Source organism: Camellia sinensis, chromosome 6 (assembly GCF_055761805.1).
Source record: "Camellia sinensis isolate YWXY chromosome 6, ASM5576180v1, whole genome shotgun sequence".
NCBI classification, from domain to species: domain Eukaryota; kingdom Viridiplantae; phylum Streptophyta; class Magnoliopsida; order Ericales; family Theaceae; genus Camellia; species Camellia sinensis.
This window is the reverse complement of record NC_138966.1, coordinates 20,415,386-20,436,766: the sequence shown is the minus strand read 5'-3', so window position 1 is coordinate 20,436,766 and position 21,381 is coordinate 20,415,386.

The following is a 21,381-nucleotide window of genomic DNA, read 5'->3' as shown; positions in this document are numbered from 1 at the left end:
TCACATAGGATGCCGTCGGATAAAAATGAGGTGCCTCGAAATGCGTGCACACGGGCACGCAAACCGAGGCAATGATAAAATGTGATGCAACATGGCAAAAATGATATGCAAGCATGCTAATGGAATTCCAGTAACAAAACAAGGGGAAAACAGCCCCGGGATGAGGCGAAATGACATGAAATGCAAGGAAATGTCCCGAAATGCAACATTAGGCACCCGAAATGACCTATAGCTATGCTAAACATGCACAATATGGACATGCAATGCAAAGACAAAAGCTAGACAGTCCCAAAAGATGCACTTTCACAGTTATAAACATGGCCAAACAGCAAGCATAGGTAAGGGAAAAATAGTATGCAAGAAAAGGGGGCAAAAGAGGGGTAATGAAGCAAGTGGTATAAGAAAAACCCAAACTGAAAAATTTCCTTCTACAACACTGAAGAGGGACCAAAAATATGAACATTTACAGTATATGGTAGCCTCAAAATCAGTATACAAATATGCTAAAAATGTGATGCAAAACAAAGCTCAAAAGGTGCTATAACATGAAGTATACAAAATAATCACCAAACAGAAAAAAAATGTTAATGAAACATGAAGTATAGATCAAAATAAGACTATCTCTAGGCCTGTAAAATGGCCGAAAACAAAAGCATGGTAGGCTAACTAAACACGCAAGAAAACGAACCAAAAGGTAGCCAAAGAGGCAAGTGGTATATGCAATGCTCAAACTGAAAAATTCCCTTCTACAACATTGAAGAGGGACAAAAAATAAGCATATTTCCAGAACTGTAAAACAGCCAAAACAGAATACAAACATGCTAGAAATGCAATGCAAAATTAGGCTCAAAAGTGGCTATAACATGAGGTATGCAAAATATTCCACAAATGGCCAAAGACCCTTAATGAAACATGTTAAGAAGGTCAAAATAAGACTATCTCTAGGCCTGCAAATCGTCCAAAAATGGAAGCATAATGGGCTGCCAAAGCATGCAAGAAAACGGTATTTAAGGAGGACATTGAAGCAAGTGCAACATGGAGGGCTCAAACAGGGTTGAGCCCTTAATGAGACATGAAAATGAGCTCAAAATAATGATCTTTCCAGTTTTGGTCGGAGCTCAAATGTACAAGAAAGAAAGGCTAAGAAATGTTGCAAAAAATGAGCTCAAAAGAGAGAAAGTGGACTTACCCTTGAAGATCAATTCTTTTGTTGCTTCTTGGGCCAACTTTGTTGCCTCTTAGCTTCTGGAATTCCTCTCCTTTCTCTTGGAATGGAGTGGTGGTGGTAGAGCTTGGTGTTGTAGTGTAAATGGTGGTGTAGTAACTTAGGGTTTTTTGAAGAATTGAGGAGGAAGAAGATGGAGTTGGCTATGGAAGCTTGAAGAGTAAATTTTCTAACCCCAACAAAGAACAAGGTTTGCTTGCTATATAGGCCAAAGAAGGGGTGTAAAGGTGGGGGAAAAGGAGGGTAAAACTCCCCCACAAAATATCCCCCGGACACAGAAAATATCTGGGGGATATTGCCCCACAGCTGTAAAGTGCACAGTGCAAGGAACACGGCCGGCCTATCACTTTTTTTGCAGGTGGCCGGCCAGCCACACCCCCTAGCCGGCCAGCCACCTCCCCTAGCCGGCCAGCTAGGGGTCAAAAGGGTCAAGTTGAATTAATGGCCGGCCACCACTTTTTAGTGGCCTCCCATGTGTGTACATCACAAATATGTGGTTTGGGTTTGAAGAAAATGGCTCCAAGGTGTTCAACATTAGCCCGGAAGGAGGGGTTCAAAAGGGTCAAATTGAATTAATGGCCGGCCACCACTTTTTAGTGGCCTCCCATGTGTGTACATCACAAATATGTGGTTGAAAGTTGGCAACACTAACCCCAGGGTGTTCAACATTGGCCCGGAAGTCAGAAAAACGGGCGCCGGGAGGCTCCGGAGGAGAGATAACTGGTTGCTGCAACAATTACTAGCCTCCCACCCTTCATTGACCTTCCTGGTGATAAAACAGAGGTACCTGCCAAAAATGAACGAAAACCGATGCAAAACGAATGTTCGGGGGCCAAAACACGCAGTTCGGGGCCCCGAAAACTGCCCGTTAAACACCGAAAGTGGCGTTCGGCCATGAAGTGAGTTTCTCAGACCCCAGTGTCCCTCAAAAGGGAGAAAATAAGATGTATTCCAAAAATCAGAGCAAACGGAGATGGTTAGGCGGTCCCGAACCGAGGCACACGGCCTGACGGCTCCGAAAACCGGAAACCGGGCTCCGAAATGGGAAAAATGGCCTACGGCCACCAAATGTAGCCCACGGGCATTGAGAGATAGTCTACGGGACCTCTCCCTTCCCTCAGGAAAAGAAACAGAGAAAACCGAGTCTGGTTCGCAAACCGAGACAAGGCACAGAAGAGGGTTCGGAAATCCGGAGGCGGGGCTCGCAGCCAAGACTCTGAAACTTCTGAACGAGCACGTTATGTAATATCACCAAGTGCTCAACTGGTGACGTCTGAGTCTCAAGGTCGGTCAAAAATGGGGTGTCTACAGTAGGCAACTTCATTATGAAGTCCAGCCATAAACACTTCCAAATCGACCGTGTCCATGTAATGGTTCTGATCATCTTTGTCTTCTCTGTATCCGAGAGTTCGGTTATGATCACACTATGAGAACTGGTTATAGTGTGCTGCGGTGCTATTCAAACAAGGGGCAACTTTCCGTTGCCATACAGTGCGCTGTGGTGCCATTCAGACAAGGGGCAATTTTCCATTGTTTTGGATCTGAGATTGTGCATCTCAAGAGTAAATTCCGTGCTCGTTGAGCAAGGGCCATTTTGCAAAAATAGTTTTTGAGAATTTTTAATGAGGTAGACTAATTCTTTCGAAAATTATTCTATTTTTCCAAAACTAGACCATATCTTGAACCCAAAAAGGAAAATTTTCAGTGCTCGTAGCCTAACTTGCATGATTTTAAATCAAAAAATCGAACAAGCATGTTAATCTAACTCTCATGTTGGTCAAAATTGTTTTAGTAGTAGCAAAAACAAAAAATGGTCAAAATGATGAATTAGGGGCACAGTTGAGTCAGGTGTTCTGTCTTTCCCCCATTGTCAACATACTTGCCAGAAAGGGCACTCTACCTGCCAGAAAAGGGCACAACTGAAGCTAATAGCAAAAGGGCAGAAAGCTCTCACATCCTCCAAGCAGCGAGGTTTCAAGCCAAGTGCGAAGCACGGATTGGAATGGATCAGGATATTCCACTCCCTCATCAGGACATGTCTGATCATATCTAAACTGGCCAAGTGCATCGTCAATCGATGTCAATTGCAGATCTGTTGCACATCTGGTTGCACCAGAATCCCTCTGTGGGAGAAGTTCACTGTTGTGAGCAGAAGAAGAAGAATCTAGCGGCATGCTAGGGGCAAGAGCCCGCAACTTCTTGTTTACCCACCAACCACCCATGGGAGGGATAAAAAATGAGAGATTGAAGAATAGAGAGATGTGCGCTGAGAGAAAAAGTGAGAAAAGGGCTTTTTCAGAAAAACAGAGCCTGAGGGCCGAGTGATGTGAGAATTACAAATGAGAAAGGGTGGGAAACAATACCCGGAGAAACAGGCTCCCTGTGCACATTTGAGTCTTGTGTTTTGTTTTGTCTGTCTCAATTCTTGTTTTGAGTCGCTTTGAGTGTCAATAAATGTGTTTGGGTTGTTTTACCTTTATTTTCCATTTTTGAGTCATTTTGGTTGTGGTCGGTCATAGGCTCAATACCCGGTCAAGAATTCAATTTTAATTTCAAATAAATCGTTTTGTACTCAAAGTGCTGCGCCATTCTTTACATTTGTGCAAAATAGAATTTGTTATTTTATAAAACTGCAGGGTTCAACCTAGGTCATGTGAGAACAGTAAAATCAGGACCTATCTGAAGCTATATAGGTTCCAGACTGCAAAGCAAAAGAAAAGAGGGAAAGTTTGGAGCATCTGAGTGTGTTTCAACTTCAAAAAAATTCTGTGATTGTACTCCGGATGTACCTCTTCAGGGCCTTGTCAATGCTCTGAAGTATAAGTGTGCCTCTACCTCAAGCTCAAGATCAAGTTTGCTTCAAGAGAGAATGGCAATCAGAAGTGTTCTCCCTGAGTACCATTCCCTGCCAGAGTTATCTTGGCTGTGTTTGCAATGAGTTCCTAGGAGACCAACTGCGACGGTGGACACTAGAGTTTGAATGGCTGATGCCTAGAACGCAAAGGTTTGGGATTTCTGAGACTAAAGTCTGGTTTAAATACCCAGGGGTGTATCCTCGGCTTGAAATCTGTATGGAAGCCCCATAGGTTGAGATAGCGTGTGCGCAACTCAATTCTGGATACTGAACCAACCTAGTCTGTCACCCCGTTGGAGAGTAGGGAAAGTTGTGAACATGATCAGGAGGGAAAACGACATTCGTGGCTTCTACATATAGAGGTTACCCCTTGTCAGCATATCAGGACCTTTGAACTGTGAGTCGAAGGTAAGAGCTCGAAGAACGCAAGGTAAGTGTTCGAAGAACACAAGGGGGCGGATCCCCATCAGAGTAGAGCGGTTCATCGCCACTCATCCCATGAGGTGCTTTCTAAAGCGCTGCTATGTTTCCTTAAACATCACGCATTGTATTGCATTGTACCTATCAAGATTCTTTCTCATTCATGCACGATATTGTATGTACGGTTCATTCAAAAAAGTTCCGTTTAAGATCATTCCTTTAGTGTATCCATCACACTTCATTAACATTTTGTGTATCTACCACACACACATTAACACTTTGTGTATCCATCACACACATTTACATTTTGTGTATCCATCACACATTAACACTTTGTGTATCTATCACACACATTAACATTTTGTGTATCCATCACACTTTGTTCACTTAGTGCATCTATCACACTTTGTGTTCACCTTTTGTGTATCTATCACACTCGCTTTACTTAGTGTATCCATCACACTTTGTTCACTTAGTGCATCTATCACACTTTGTGTTCACCTTTTGTGTAACCATCACACTTTGTTCACTTAGTGCATCGATCACACTTTGTGTTCACCTTTTGTGTATCCATCACACTTTGTCACTTAGTGCATCTATCACACTTTGTGTTCACTCTTTGTGTATCTATCACACTTTACTTGATTCACTTTAGTGTATCTATCACACTTCATTCACCTACCACATGTTTGCTTAGTGTATCTATCACACTTTGTTTGCTTAGTGTATCTATCACACTCCGCTCGCTTCATGTATCTATCACATGTTCACTTTGTGTATCTATCACACGCTCATTTTGTGTATCTATCACACACGTTCACTTTGTGTATCTATCACATGTTCACTTTGTGTATCTATCACACGCTCGTTTTGTGTATCTATCACACACGTTCACTTTGTGTATCTATCACATGTTTGTTTTGTGTATCTACCACACGCTCACTTTGTGTATCTATCACACGTTTACATTGTGTATCTATCACATGCTCATTTCATGTATCTATCACATGTTCACTTTGTGTATCTATCACACGCTCATTTTGTGTATCTATCACACACGTTCACTTTGTGTATCTATCACACATGTTCACTTAGTGTATCTATCACACTTTGTTCACCTTAGTGTATCTATCACACTTTGTTCGCCTTTGTGTATCTATCACACTTTGCTCATTTTGTGTATCTATCACACTCTTTTCACTTAGTGTATCTATCACACTTTGTTCGCTTTTGTGTGTCTATCACACATGTTCACTTAATGTATCTATCACACTTTGTTCACTTAGTGTATCTATCACACTTTGTTCGCTTTTGTGTATCTATCACACATGTTCACTTAGTGTATCTATCACACTTTGTTCACCTTAGTGTATCTATCACATTTTGTTCGCCTTTGTGTATCTGTCACACTTTGCTCATTTTGTGTATCTATCACACTCTTTTCACTTAGTGTATCTATCACACTTTGTTCGCTTTTGTGTGTCTATCACACATGTTCACTTAGTGTATCTATCACACTTTGTTCACTTTTGTGTATCTATCACACATGTTCACTTAGTGTATCGATCATACTTTGTTTGCTTTTGTGTATCTATCACACATACTCACTTAGTGTATCTATCATACTTCGTTCACCTTTTGTGTATCTATCACACATGCTCACTTTGTGTATCTATCACACGTTCGCTTTATGTATCGATCGCACATGTTCGCTAAGATTGCATATTTTCTTACGTCCTTTCTGCATGAAATGTAGTTTGATTCTTATTTGCTTGCTTAAATCGTTGCATGTTATGCTTCATTACACCTCTCTTTGCATGATCATAAGTTATTTTCGGCAGTGTGCATGTCCTTTCCATTTTTGCCCCCGCCTGTGGGCACATATCTTGCTATCTTGTATGCTTGTCTAAGTCTTCGGCTTTGTAAAAAATGGGTCGTCTCTGGGCTTTGACATTCACTCCTGTCATTTTTTACGACTTTCGAGTTCTGTCAAAGAGGGGCAACTGTAGACACCCCATTTTTGACCGTCCTCAAGACTTGGACGTCATCGTTTGAACACCCGATGATCATCCATGCTTGTGTTTGTTTTGAGTTCTCGGAGGTCTCGGCAGCGCCCCTTGCCTCAAGATCTCTCAACTTGACTGTTTTGTGCTTGGTTGTGGACCAAGCACTTGTGTTTGTGCTTCTTAGGGAAGAGGGTGGCTTGTTGGCCATTCCCTCAAACCACCGGCCAAGGCATGAAGCCATCGGCCTTGTTTTCTTGCCATCGGCCAAAAGTGTTGGCCGGTCGGCACTTTTTTTGGTCGGCCGGCCCTTATGTTGGTCGATCGGTCATTTTTGGTAGCTGAACCCTGTTTCATCTGCTTTATGCAGATATTTTGTGCCAGTTGGCACGCACAATTCCCCCCCTCCATACACGTGTATGGAGGGATTTGCCCCTTGCTTAGCTTCTCCAAGAAGCTTTGCAAATTGGATTTCTATAAGAAGGGAGCCTCCCCTCCCTTTCCAGGGGTTCTAGAAATCTGATATATAAGTTAGATATATATCTCTCTCTATATATCTCCCTCTCTCTAGATTTGTGTGTGTGTTTGAGCCCAAAAGTGTGTTTTGTTCTTACTATTGCACATAAACACCTAGCACTACACCATCCTTGTGTGCTGAGGTACTAGGAGGTTGATTTTAAGGTTCTTGAGCTGATTTTGATCAGAGAGAGTTGCTGGTCTTGTGTTCATGAAGTTGTTCTTCAAAGGTGAGGTTCTAAACTTTAGATACCCCATTCTTGCTTAAGCTTTTACACATACTTCTATATTGTTTCAAGCTTGATTGACTCTAAACTACAAAAAGTTCTGATTTTATATGCTTGTTTTAGTTTCTTAAGGTCACTTTTTGGTTGGGGGTTGTCTACCCCCTCTTAGGCCTTGTTTGGCCTTATTTTGTGCCTTTACTTTTAAGCTTTGGGATCATCTTATTTTGACCTTCCCACCATTGAAATCCAGGGGATTTTCAGTGGTGGAGAACTGGTTTTGGAGTCTTGTATAGGACGGGGACACCCCTCTCTCCTTATGTCTCATATGCTTGTGTTGTTGGCTTATAAGAGTAGCATGTTTACTTAGCATGTCTTGGTTCTATTTCAGCACTTTTTAGTGGCTTTTAGGACCTGCCTTAACTCTATTCCATGTTGGTTTGACGGCATCTTGCATGCTTCACATACTTGTAGAGTAATCTTGCATGTTTGCATAACATGCATCTTGTGTTTGGACCACTATTCTTGCATGTTTTGGCTCGACTCCAAGGAGCTTTCTCTCATGTTTTACCATGATTAAACTCTGTTAAGTGTTTTCTTGGTCATGCATGCATTGTTTTGCATAGCCTTGGTGCATTCTAGCTTGTAAGCTTTGTGCCTTGAGTTCATTAGCATGTGTTACTTGAAGTATTTTCATGATTTGGCATCATGTGAAATGTAATTTTAGTCCATGTTTCATGGTCACACACTTGCATTTATCACCTATTCCATGCTTTGGATAGTTTGTGTGTCATGCCTTAAGAATAGGTTATTGTGCATGCCATCATACTTAGGCCTTTGGGATGCCATCTAAGTGGGTTTTTGGGCTCATTCTAACATGCCATAACTCTAATTTTATTGGCCTAAGTCATGCCATGTTTGGTTGTAATAGGTGTAGTGCAATTGCCCCTTTTGGCTTTGTATGCGTCTTGTTTTGTGCTCACCTTTCTAGCATGTTTTGGCCTCATCCCATGCATGTTCTAGCCTTGTTTTGGACTGCCTTGGGACTGTTTTGGGTCACCTTGGTCCTTTGGGGCTTGATTGATATGGCCATGGTTCAAGTACCTTGAAGTCCATTAGCATGCCTCGCTTGTGTTATGTGTTTGATTTGGCATCACTCTTAACATAATTTCAAAGCTTATGGTGTCACCATACTACCATGATTGTCACCCCTCGTTCATGTTTGGGTGTTGTGACCTTATGCCTTAACTCTTGGACCATTGCACGTACATGCTTATTGTGCGTTTCATTCTATCACTTCATCATTTTGGCCACTGTTTTGGTGTGGCTGAGGCCTACCCAGTTTCAGTGTAAGTCCATGGATCATGCGGTTTGTGTGTCGTTGCATGCTTATCGCATCCTTGTTGTTGGTACTGTTGTCGCATGCCTATTACGTTGCATGTTTGTACGTTTAGGTTGCATTTTGCATGCTTGCTAGTTTGCATTTTGTCACATGCTTGACTAGGTTGCATTGCATTGCATTTGCCATGCTCATGTTATATTGCCTTGTATTTCTATGTTGCATTGTACTTCGTTGCATGCATTGCATTGTGTTTGGTTTAGGGTGTCAAACCAAACACGAAGAGCGAGGAACGTTCGTACTTGGAGTGACGAAACGTGTCTCAATCCTTACTCGCCGACGCTCTTGATCCAACATGATAGAGTGTGAGGCCTTCATATGTTTTGTGCATTCATTCCATATTGATTTGCACACTTGGCTCCTTTGGCCATCATGCATAGAAATACGTGATTGATGGCTCGAGGGTCGAGAACCATACTCCCTTGAGTTTATAACATGATAGGAAGAATGGTTGTGCACACATTGCTTTGAAAATGTATTGCCATGCTTTGTTTGTCCTCTGCTGCAGCAAAACAGCATTCTGCAGGAAGATATGGCCGGCCGGCCATCTTCAGTGCCGATCGACTAAGCATTTTTGGCCGAGATCCTCACAAATGGTCGATGACCAATTCCACATGGCTGGTGTTCCTTTCCACTTGGCCGATGTCCTCTCACAGCACCTAGAAGGTGATTCAGAAGCATCCTTGAGACTTGCACAGTTTTCAGAGGTGCAGAGCAGTGTAAACTGAGGCAGCATGAGCATGGCGATAGATTTCCGAGCAGAGCCGAGCATGCATGCATTTGTCCCTCTTTCTGAGGCCTCTTTACCGCTTTAGTAGCTTAATTAATTTGTTTAATTAGTTAAGTGTTGTGTAATAATTAATTAGCTAGTTAGTTAGTTAATTAGTCAATTTGTATTGTTCTTTCGGACCTTCCGTCGAGAGGGCGAATTTTGTAATAAGTGTGTGTGAGTATGTAAATGTCTTCCAATCCCATGTCTTTCTCCATTTTACTTAACTGCTTATGATGGTTAGTTCTAGGTCATGTTTCAATTAGCATCCTTATGCTATGCATGTTTGCACCATTCACCTGTATTGCATGCACCGGGCTCGGCGCATCATACTAACTGCATTGTATTTCAATTTCTACTTGAATACATGTATCGAATTGTCACATCTCATATGCCATTTTAGATTGGCCGAGCCTATTGTAGTTGCACTTTCCATGCGATGCATTAGCCATTTTAACATGAGCTAGGATCATGCATGATTTCTAACTAGTTTCTTGTTTTGGCTCGGAGTACACTGTGAGTGTTTATGCTTTAGCATCTTGCATGTATGTGAGTGTTAACATGACAGCATGCTTGCCATGAGGCTAATTGCTTATATGATATAACTGCCTGAATGCCTGTGGGTGAAGGTTGGATTACTTGAACTGGAATGATTCATTGAAATCCGCATTTTAGCCTACTTACGAGTAGCAAACTTCAAACCATTTCCAAACAAACGGATATGCGATGCTTTGTTCCAAATTAGGCAATCTAGTCTATACTTGTGTGTTATGCGCATCACATAGTGATTCTAGCTAATTAATCGGAATAAGAACGCACATGTTTTCAAAACAAAATATCATGCTTAGTACAGGCCGATCTTTGATCGGGCGAGCGGAGGTGCTCCTAGATGACCTTCCCCAATCGTACCCAAGTTCCCGAGCCGAGGTAACTTTGGTGATGACGGACACGTGGCCTTAGGCAACGAGTCAGGGTTTCCTAAATTTCCCAAAACAAAAACATTTAGGTGGCGACTCTGTATCTGGCAAAGCAGTCTATGTTTGGCACTTCTTTCTTAAAAATCAGTTTTTCAAAACGATTTGCCGGATTTGGACTCTTTGGTGATTTATCAGTCTCGCATTACACTTTGTGGGATTAGATTCAGAACTGTGACATTTGAGTCCGAACTGTAGCATGAGGCCCTCGGGGCACGTCTACACCGAGAGAACACTGTGGAGGCTAGAGCGAGTTTCCTTACTCGGGAATTTTTGCGGGCCAAACCGAATGAGTTCTATGGTGGCCCCGAGCCTAAGAAAGCAGATGAGTGGCTCGAACAAACGGTGAAGACATTTGAGATGCTTCACATTGAAGATAGTGAACTAAGAGTGACTCTAGTGAGTTACTACCTTAAAGGAGATGCGGGTCAATGGTGGAAATATGCCAAGGGTAGGGTGGAACCATCATGGGAAGCCTTGGTGGTTGCTTTCCAAGATAAGTACATACCTCCCACTCATAGGGAGAGATTTAGGCAAGAGTTTAAAGACCTCAAAGAACTCGACATGTTCGTGGCCAAGTTTGAGGCGGTCTTTTCTAGCTTGTCCAAATTTGCACCAAAGTTGGTGGCAATGGAAGAGCGTCGTTGCATAGAATTTGAAAACTAAGGTCTTCTTCAAGCTTGTCGGGAATATGATTGGGGAATATGACCGTCTTGTGGAGACGGCAGCATACATAGAAATTTCCATACAAGCCGAGGAGGAGAAACTTCGGAGTTCGAATTCTAGAGGCCAAGAGTCTCAAGGAGACTATAGGCAAAATAAGAAGAGCAGGAACGCCTATCCACTCCAGTCCCAAACACAGCAGTCTTGATCCACTTTTCCTTTGCCTAGTGCGGGTCCGGGAAAAAGTGCGTCGAGTGGCTTCTCGTGTTTTAAGTGTGGCCAACCGGGCCATAAAGCCTTTTTGTGCCCACAGAAGGATGGAGGACAATTGATGTTACCACCACCTAACCGATCTCAAACTCAATCTCAGTCTCAGAATAGAGGCCAAGGATTTAATTATTATCAATGTAGTCAGCCGGGGCATATGATGAGATCTTGCCCTTAGTTAGGAGGCACATTTGGCGCATCAAGGTCGAAGCAGACTCAGAGCCACCAGTAGGCTCATTCAACTCAGGCTTTACGAGCAAGTTAGGGAGCCGCTTCGGCTCAGTTAGTACAACAGGCTTATGCTCCGAGAGGGGAACAAGTTAATCAAGGGCCATAGGGACCCGTGTATGCTGCTACCGTGCCAGAGCAGTTGCCAGAATCCTCAATTGTGAGAGGTACTTTTGTTATGTGTAATTCTTTGGCTAATGTGTTGATAGACACGGGTGCGTCTAATTTATTTATATCTACTACATTTGCTTCTGCATTGGGGTTGAAAGTAGCACGGTTAGTGTCTCCACTCAGAGTAGAGTCACCTGTTGGGGGTACAGTTGATTTAGACTGCGGTTGTCGTGATTGTGAAATAGAAGTTGCCAGGCGTCGACTTTCATTTTGTTTTGTGTTGCTAGATATGTCGAGTTTTGATGTCATTTTAGGAATGGACTGGTTATGTTCTTACCAAGCTGTGATTGATTGTTACCGTCAGAGAGTTACGGTGTGCATTTCGAGCAGTGATCGTTTCTATTTTCTGGGGAACCGAGTTGATAGAACCTTGTCACCAGTTGTTGACCCTCGTAGTAGGAGCAAACTTAGTGGCCTTCTTACAACTCTCTTGGATAGTGAGAGTGACGGGGTTCGTGTTGAGTTACCAAGGGTAGTTTGTGAATACCCGGTTGTATTTCCAAAAGATCTTACTAGTTTACCACCTCACCGAGAGATCGAGTTCTCCATTGAATTAGTGCCTGGCACGACACCGATTTCCATGTCATCGTATAGATTTGCACCCGCCAAATTACATGAGTTGAAGATTCAACTCCAAGAGCTTTTAAATAAGAGCTTCATTTGTCCTAGTACATCACCTTGGGGAGTACCGGCTCTCTTTGCGAAGAAGAATGGTGGATCGTTGCGGTTGTGTATTGATTACCGCAAGTTGAATAGAGTTACAGTTAAGAACAAGTATCCTCTACCCAGAATAAATGATTTGTTTGACCAACTTAGAGGGTCTCGTTGCTTCTCAAAAATAGATTTGAGGTCGGGGTACCATCAGTTGAGAGTCCGGGAGGAGAACATTCAGAAAACGGCCTTTCGTACGCGTTATGGCCACTATGAATTCCTTGTAATGCCCTTTGGGTTAACCAATGCGCCGGCTTCCTTTATGGATTTGATGAACATAATTTTTCGAGAATACTTGGACTATTTTGTGGTCATCTTTGTGGACGACATATTGATTTATTCAACCTCCGAGGAGGAACACAAGACTCACTTGCGGGTAGTGCTGGGTTTACTTAGTGAGCACCAATTGTATGCCAAATTTGAGAAATGCGAGTTTTGGTTAACTGAGGTGAAGTTTTTGGGGCATGTAGTGTCTAGAGAGGGAGTAACTGTGGACTCCTCAAAGATATATGCCGTACAGGATTGAGAACAACCCAAGAATGTTTTTGAGATCCAGAGTTTCTTGGGATTAACGGTGTATTATCGACGTTTTGTAAGGGACTTCTCTAGACTAGTTGCACCTTTGACTAGGTTGACTAGAAAGGGTATCAAATTTGTGTGGAGCGAGTCTTGTGAAAAGTCATTCCAAGAGCTTAAGACTAAATTGACTACTGCACCGGTTTTGATAATTCCGAAAAAGGGTTTGAATTACACTGTCTATTGTGATGCGTTCGGGGATGGACTTGGTTGGGTCTTGATGCAAAAGAGAAAATTTGTGGCCTACAGTTCACGACAATTGAAAACTCATGAAAAAAATTACCCCACCCATGATTTAGAATTAGCAGTGGTGATTTTTGCCTTGAAAGTTTGGAGGCATTACTTGTACGGTGAGAAGTTTGAAGTCTTCTCTGATCATAAGAGTCTAAAGTATTTGTTTTCTGAAAAGGACTTGAATTTACGTCAACGAAGGTGGATGAAATTTATGGAGGATTATGACTTTGAGTTACATTATCATCCAGGGAAGCCCAATGTAGTAGCCGATGCTTTGAGTCAAAAATCTGTGAGTAGTTTGGCAAGTGTAGCCATTCGGGAATGGGTTATGCTAGGTGAAATTGGCAAGTTTGATTTATACTTGGGTGAGTCTAGCGAGAGTGCTACTTTGTTTACTTTGACTGCTCAACCTACCTTGTTTACTTTGACTGCTCAACCTACCTTGCGGTACACCCAGGAGGCACTAAAATGTATCATGATCTTAGTCGTCAGTTTTGGTGGAGGGGTATGAAATGCGATTCGTTTTATTTGTATCGAAGTGCCTTACTTGTCAACAAGTGAAGGCCGAACACCAAAGACCAGCGGGTTTATTACAACCCTTACCCATAGCCAAGTGGAAATGGGAGTGTGTTACCATGGATTTTGTAGTTGGGATTCCTAGAACACAACAAGCAATGACGCCGTTTGGGTGATTGTTGATAGGTTGACTAAGTCTGCCCATTTTATTCCGATGTGCACCAGCGACTCAGTTGAATGCTTGGCAGAGTTGTACATTAGAGAGATAGTTCGACTTCATGGAATCCCTGTGACTATTGTGTCGGATAGGGATCCTCGTTTTACTGCCCGATTATGGCAAAGCCTTCAAGAGGCATTGGGAACTAAGTTGACTCTTAGCACTGCTTATCACCCTCAAACCGATGGACAGTTGGAACGTACCATTCAGATTTTGGAGGACATGCTTAGAGCTTGTGTCCTTGATTTTAAGGGGCCTTGGGAAAGGCACTTACCATTGATTGAGTTTGTTTACAACAATAGTTACCAAGCTAGTATTGGGATGGCACCATTTGAGGCCTTGTATGGCCGATCTTGTAGATCACCTGTTTGTTGGGCCGAAGTGGGTGATGCACCGTTACTGGGTCCGAAAATTGTTAGAGAGACAACCGAGAAAGTTGTTCTCATTCGGAAGAGGTTAGCTACGGCCCAAAACCGACAAAAGAGTAATGCCGATAAGAGAAGAAGACCTTTATCTTTTGAAATTGGTGACCATGTGTTTCTAAAAATCTCTCCAAGGCGGGGTTCGATGAGATTTGGTAAGAGTGGCAAATTATCTCCAAGGTTCATTGGGCCTTTTGAGATCTTAGAGCAAATTGGGGAAGTCGCATACCGGTTAGCTTTACCGCCACAACTTTTGGGAGTTCACAATGTGTTTCATGTAGCTATGCTTAGGAAGTATGAACCCGACCCCTCTCATGTGCTTGATTGGGTTGACTTGGAGATAGATGAGGATGCCTCTTACGAAGAACAATCGGTATTAGATACTCGGGAGCAAGCGTTACAGGGCAAAACTATACCATTGGTAAAGGTGTTGTGGAGACACCATGGGATTGAAGAAGCGACGTGGGAATAGGAGGCGGAAGTGCGTTCCAAGTATTCAAGTTTATTTGAAAATGATTAAGTTACATTCCTTTGTAATATTTCCTATTGTTTGAGGGAAATGTATTAAAATTGTTAAACACATGTTGTTGTGTATGTTGTTATTTTAAGCATGAAGTTATTGTGGTTTACCATTTACTTTTATTGGGAAACTTCATGTTTAGACGTATTTTGGAAGGTTGTTGTTAATGAGGTAACCATGATGTAATGGTAAGATTTGGTTGAGAACAAATTTCGTGAATTGAAAATGAAGTAGCGTGATTTTGATCGCTTGAAAATCTTTGCTAGGTAGTTTGATCTAATTTCAGGGACGAAATTTCCTAAGGTGGGGAGGTTGTAGCACTTGTGTCTTTCAAAGCTTTTAGGAAGTGTATTTTAATCCTTAATTTTATTTTGGGAATCTTAGTGTTGTTGTATCTTAGTTTTTGCAGGAGTACAAATGAATTTAAACTTGTTAGGATTGCTCGTTCACACTTGGTTATGTAGAAAATTTGTTTGAGAACTTAAAAATCTTGTTCTAGGGTTGACACCAGTCTAGGAAGGGTCGACCCTTTGTTTCTGAAATTTGCTTGCTGGAAATTGGGGTAGACACCAGTCTGGAAAGGGTCGACCCTTTGTTTCTGAAATTTGCTTGCTGGAAATTGGGGTGGACACCAGTCTAGGAAGGGTCGACCCTTTGCGTGCTGCCAAACATAAATTTCTTCATAGGGTCAACCCTTGTGTTGCAAGGGTCGACCCCTACAGATTTCTTTTTCCAGATTTTAGTCCGGTTTTGGGCCTACCTTTTGAGGACTTTGACTTGATCTTTTGGGTTGACTTTGAGACTTCATTTTACTTTGACCTAGCACTATAAATAGGTCCCTCACTTAACCTTTTCTTTACTTTTTCTTCTCTTTTTCCCTTTCCAAGTCGTGAGTCACCCTCTTCCTCTCCAAAATCACTTTTTGCTCTAAGATCTTTAGATCTACTCACTTGGAAGCATCTTCCTGCCTTGCTCCTTTGAGATTAAGTATAGAGCTTATCAAGAGCTTCGTTTTGATCCAAGTAAAAGTTGGTTTTGACAACTTTGGAGTTTCATCATTGTTTTGCTCATCTTCTCTTCTAAGCTTGAGGTAGGGATTTTCTTTGAGTTATATGTATGTTTTTGCAAGATCTAGATGATTTTCGAAATCATCCTTTGATTAGTTTTGAAAATTTATTGTTGATTCAAGAAGATGAGTGATTTTGAAGGTGGGTTTACTTTCTTGTTTCTTTTAAAATAGAAATTGAGGATTTTTTAACTATGTTGATAAAAGAAAGATGTTTTTGGTGAGATCTTCTCAAATATTTAAAGATGAATGGTTTTTGGTGAGAAAACCTAGAAATTGAGGATTTTTAAGAAAGATGTTGAAAATCTTTAGAATAAGTTGTTATATTTATTTTGTGTGCCAAAATAAATGATGTATGAAAAGTGTTTATTTATTATATATAAATGATGGTTTTCCATCAAATAAGAGAATTGTTGAAGTTTTGGAAATTATTGTTTAAAAGTGTTGATATAGACTTGAAATAACTAAGTTATTAGAAATGTTTGAAATGTGGGAATTATGTTATTCCTTGGATGAATTAAAATAAAAGTATTTATTTATCTTGTGAAATTGCATTGAAATGTGAAATGAGAAATGAGAATTTTGATCACAATGGGAATATTGTGTGGGAGTATTGAAAATGGAAGAAATATTGTACTGTATTATTAATCATTGCATTGACATATCAATTCATTTGATAATGAAGAGTTTTGAAATTTGATTTGAAAACTTTGCATTTAGAAAGGAATGCTGAGAAACAAGTTTTCATGAAATGATTTTGGGGTAAATACGGTTGTAAGTCTTGAAAGGTGGTGTAGATTATATATGTCGAGCCTTTCAGTTAATACTGGTAAAAATGACAGGTTAGAGGTGTCGAGCCTTCCGGTTAATACCGGTAAAAATGACAAATTGGTAGCACTTATATAGTCTACTTGCAGACACCGACCTAGGGCTTTACGGAGTTGTATTTACCGTCCCTTGAATAAAATTCGATAAATGTTGAGCAGTTGAAATTGCATGACATCATTGAGCATGATAGTTTTCAAAAGATGAAGGTGTGTTTTACTTTCAAAAAGGCGTGACATGGCATAAGCATTCCATCTCATGAGACTTATATAAAATGTATATACTTTGTTAAGAATTTCGTACTAGGCTTTATGCTCACCCTACAGGATTTTTTTCCAAGGAAAGATATGGTGAATCTACCTAACTGAAGGTGTGGAAGTGTGTGTGTGTTGGGAGTACAATGCTCTCATCTTGCGTGACTCTGTTTTGTAAGCCGAGGGCTATATTTGTGTGGGTTTGAATAACCATTATGTGTAACTGGGCTTAAGCCTTGGAAACTTGTAAACCCTTGGGGGTATTTATTTATTTATTTACTTGTTGTTAGATTAATGTATTGTTGCATGAAGAACTATTGCTCCATGTAATGTAAGTTTGGAGATTTATATTCAGTTTTCCTTGAAAGAGCCTTGATTGTTGTATTATCATCTGGGTTAGAAATTGGGGGCGTTACAATAAGGAATCTCTTAACTTATCCAAATTGAATGGCACACTCACTATGAAACTCAAAGCATGTGAAAGTGAGAATGTCAAACTAAAAGAGGAGATTTCCGAGGCTAGGAATGATGCCATCAAGATATCTAATGATCGGCAAGCTCTTTGTGCAAAACCCTTGACTTGTGAAAAAGTAAGGAATGAGCTATAGCAAATCTATGCAACGTATGAAGAAAAGATTGAATCTCTCGAGATGTCTCAAGTTGCTTTGGAAGAACTAATGATCAAGAAAGAGGAAGAGCTCAAGTGCGCTATGGCTACCATTGGTCTTTGGAACAAATGATCAAAAACTTTGGATAATATCATTGGGTTTCAACAAATATGTTATGACAAGAGTGGCATTGGCTTTGGTGATAATAAAGAGCAAAAACGGAGTGCATCTATATCTCATGATACAAGAACTCAAGGGCAAGGGGAGCAAAAGATTCAACGAGAGGAAATACTTCTCAGTCTTCCTAGAGTTGGTAAGGTCAAAGAAAAGAACGTACACCCTGTTTTTATTTGTCATCATTGTGATATGTATGGTCATATTTGCCCTTATTGTTATGAGTTACATGAGAGAGTGTCTCATAGAGATGGAAGAAATTCCAACATCTCGTGTGGTAGGAGACACTTCATTGGTGGTAATGCGGTAAAGGGTCATATTAGACCTCGTTATTTTGATTTGCTTGAGACCAAATATGAACAGAGGTTGTGTTTGCCTAGACCTAGGAATAAGAAGTTGGAAACCAAGTCAAGACGGGTTCCATTGAAGGGGGAAGCGAACCACAACGTCAAGATACCACCCAAGAACCATAATTCTCACAACTTTGTTCATACTAAAGCGGTTTGGGTGAGAAAACTTGACTTGTGTTAATTTGTTTATTCATTTTAGTTTTTAGGTTTCTGTGTGTTTTTTCTTTTTGGGTCATTTAATGTGTGCTATCATTTAATGTGTGCCTGTTCATTTTTTGTCTTGCTTTGTTTTAAATTAAAAAAAAAGGAAAAAAACAAAAAGATTTTCTTAGTATTGTTTTGTAAGCTTGAAATTTTTGAGAAGTTCTTGTTACATTTTGGAATTGATGAGAATATCCATTGCATGTTAATATGTGTGTGCTTTCTCTGGTCATTACTCATTTCGGAATGTGTGTTCTTTGATTAGTATGTCTTATTCTGTACACACTCTTGGATTTGCAAATATCGGAGTCTTCCGCCTTAGTAATCATTTTTCTCTATGGACTTCTGGCATTATATCTTTTGCTTTTTTAGAGGAATTGACCTATACTAGCATATCATGGGTGATGTTGAGTCTTTTAACCACCTTCTATCTTTTTGCATCTCCATGGCTTTCCCCTCAGTTCTTTGCAGTTAAGGCATAAGGAAAATGCTACCTCTGAGTCACCAACTAGGCTATTCATGCTTCTCTGGTTCAGTTTCCATACTCTTGAGCGTGTCAGCCACCAATGAGTGTGCAAAAGAAAAAAAAAATGTGAAAAAGAAAGAAAATAAAAAATGTGCAAAAGAAAGAAGAAAAAAAGATTCATTGGTTAAGGGGAGCTTCCACTTTTACTCACCAAATACCCCTTGATTCCTAGTGGTTTGACTTTCCTTAGTTGTGTTGAGATTCTCTTGCCAGAGGTTCAGCTATCAGATCACTACTACGATTTGAATCTAGTGTTTGTCGAACTCCAAGAGTCACACATATACTTTCATCATGGGATCTATGCTTTTCATATACTGCATCACTTCTTTTATGAGGAATCTTCTAGAGGCTGTGCACATTGTGTTTTCAAGTAATTGTGTTTCTTGGATAATCTTGTGTGTTTTAAGGTACAAATCAAAAATTCCTTGCTTGCTCCACTATATTTTGTTTTTGTTTTTTTTCCTTCTTGTTCACTGTTTTCAGTGTTTGTGGTTGCTATTCGTGAAGGGGAGTTTGGTTCATCTTTGATTAGTTTGGTAAGGGAGTTTGGCATTAGTTGGTCTGTGTGTTGCTATCCATTGTTTGTTTATTGCTTACTTCTCGCAGGTTATTAATTTTTTCATCATCTTGTCCCTGCTTGTGTGGTTTTTTATCTTACTTTCGTTGTTTGAGCTTCCTTTGTCAATTCGTGACAAAAAGGGGGAGAAATGTTGTCTGGTGCATATGTCTTAGGATTTCATGTATTCATGCCATGTGTTGGGTGCATGTGTCGGGTGCAAGTGTCTTAGTTTTCATGTTTTCATGCTACACGTTCTTAAAATCTCCAATTTATATCTATTCATATTTCCATCTTATGTTTCAAGATAATCTTGTCGTATGTCTATTGCTTTTTCATTTACTCTTGTGGCACTAATAGTTGTTTTGGAGATTGTGGCACTAATAGCTGTTTTGCAGATCATAACCTTGAGAAAGAAGTTTGCTTTTGTTGGCTGTAATGGGCTGGGGTGATTAGGATTTTATTTGTTAGGTGTGTTTTGTCATGACATTGCCAAAGGGGGAGATTTTTAGGTTTTTATTCTTGGCAATCCCGTTTGACAAAACTCCTTTCAGTTATAATTTTGTTCAACTTTTATTTCAGTGAGACTATGAGTTTTTAGATGCGAATCCAACCCGAATTGTGCCCTTGCAAAGGAGTTTGTAATCCGAAGTCCTATCATGTTTGCCACTTCGCTGACTATGTCAGGGATCGGTTCAATTTGTGATTCGAACACCTTTTAGTCTCCTCACTCGAGCGAGAGATCCTTTGCTCAAGCAACCATCGCGGCCCTGTTTTCTATAAATATGTGTTTCAGTCCGATTTTAGGTTGACGGCTTCTAGATCTTTTTCTTGGATATTAGGGTTTATATCGGGAGCTTCTTTGCTAGCTTCTTTGATGTTTGTTTGAGTTTAAATCTAGTTTGAAAAGTATACATCAAAGGATTGTTTGTTTCGTTCGATATAAAAGAGAGTTGTTCTTTGGTGGATTTTGTGAAATTTGGGCCTAAAGCTTTGGTGGATTCTGGAGTGACTCATCGTCGTGAATTTGACATTAGCGTTGTGGATTCAACGTTGGGCAAGACGATTCCGAGGTGAAGACTGTGACAACCCTACCACGTATAGTAATTAGCACTTTATTAATCGAGGAGATTTGAATTTAATTGTCAATTATTCCAATATAATCCGAGATTTATGAAAACAATGGAGACTGGTACGTATATAATTCTATTGAGGATTTATTTTGGAATTAGAAGTTGAAAGTCTACATTACTCAAGAAAGTATAATTGGTGAATTGAATTATTTTAATTTCAAGTATCAGACCGTATGAGAATTTAATTATATATTCGATTCAGATTTATAAAATTGAGATTTGATTAATTGGGTCCGAATTGGAATTAATTAAGTTATGAAAATTGGGAATTAAGGTTATTATGAATTAAATTTCTTTATGAGGCATTCAATTAAGGTATTCATTGAGTATGTAATTTATTGGCGAAGATTTTGAAGTTTAATTTGAAATTGAAGACCTTAATGATTCAAGAAACCAAAATTGATGGTGGAAATAAATTTAATTTGATATTTGGAGCCTTTGGGAAGTTTGATTAAAAATCTGATTTGGATTGATAAATTTAAATATATTTAATTAGGCTCTAATGGAAGTCAATTAGACTAATTAAATTGTGTGGGATTTGAGATTAGTTATAATTAACTAATTTTGTGTTAATCAAAATTTATTAAGATGCTTAATTAAATTAATCCTAGACATAAATTAAATTATGGAACAAACTAGAATTGTGGGTGTATGTGCAGAGAAATCTATGTGTGTGCACGTGAGTGTTGTTTTGGAGCTCAAAGAAAGGTGCAAGTGTGCACACGTGGGGCCTTGTTAAGAAGTGAAGTGTCTGTGTTATATGTGAGTCAAGAAGAAGA